General features: G+C 46.3%; 1 non-coding gene across 1 annotated transcript; it reads left to right on the top strand.

Annotated features, from left to right (window-relative positions):
* Positions 1 to 233: 233 nt before the first annotated feature.
* trnad-guc lies at positions 234 to 305 on the top strand. Its single transcript has one exon. It is a non-coding gene; the product is annotated as a tRNA-Asp (tRNA).
* Positions 306 to 962: the final 657 nt, after the last annotated feature.

The raw sequence follows: 962 nt of genomic DNA on the forward strand, positions 1-962 counted from the left end.
CGCTGGTGAAGATTCTCAGTCATCCAGGACATGGTAAATTCAAAAAAATGTCAAGACAAACACAACTAGAAATTGCCGACTTCTCTGCTCCTCATCAATACTGCTGCCTTACATCAAACAGAACCTAGTCATTCTGTGCACACTTGGGTTTTTCTCCGGGAACTCCGGTTTTCTCCCACTGACCCCCCAAAAAATTTCCATTCACAGGCAAAAAAATGCAGCTCAACACTAATTTCTTGTTAGTACAGTGGTTAGTATCCCCACCTGTCACGTGGGAGACCAGGGTTCGATTCCCTGACAAGAAGTTAATTTTAATAGAAGGTAACTTGAATAAAACTGTTTAATTGATGTGGAGCTTTGAGAAACAACTTCAACACAACATCCTCTGACCCAAAGGGTTTTTGTTTTTGTTTGTTTGTTCTTTAGTGGGGGTTCAACCACGGTGGGACCGGTATCTCGGCCTTGGCCTTTCTCCAGCCTCACCTCCTGCGATCTCCCACTCTCCAGCCTTGAGATTAAGACTTTAATTTTTTGTAAGTATGGTCCAGAGGGGAGTCCACTAAAACATCTGATTGGAGTCTACTATGTCAGTCTTTTTGTGGTGTTCTGGACAGGATCTGAGGTGCAGCTATAAAGAGGAGGGTGTCAGGTTTGTGAACTTCATGGTCACATCTCTGCTTTTTGCAGATGAGGTGGTTCTGTTGGTGTCTTTAGGCTATCATCTCCCTTGCACTCTGGGGCTGTTTGCAGCTGAATGTGAAGTGGCTGAGATGAGAGTCAACTCCAACTCTGAAGCCTCAGTTCTCATGCAGATGCAGAAAGAGGGCCACCTGCATCATGCAGGACCCCACTCACCCAGCACACACACTTTTTGCCCCGCTCCCCTCAGGCAGAAGGTTGAGGAGCATTAAGTGCAGAACCACTAGGCTGAGGAACAGCTTCTACCCTGAGGCTGTTAGACT

Source organism: Nematolebias whitei, chromosome 21, assembly GCF_014905685.2.
Source record: "Nematolebias whitei isolate Nwh7 chromosome 21, NemWhi1, whole genome shotgun sequence".
Lineage (NCBI taxonomy): Eukaryota > Metazoa > Chordata > Actinopteri > Cyprinodontiformes > Rivulidae > Nematolebias > Nematolebias whitei.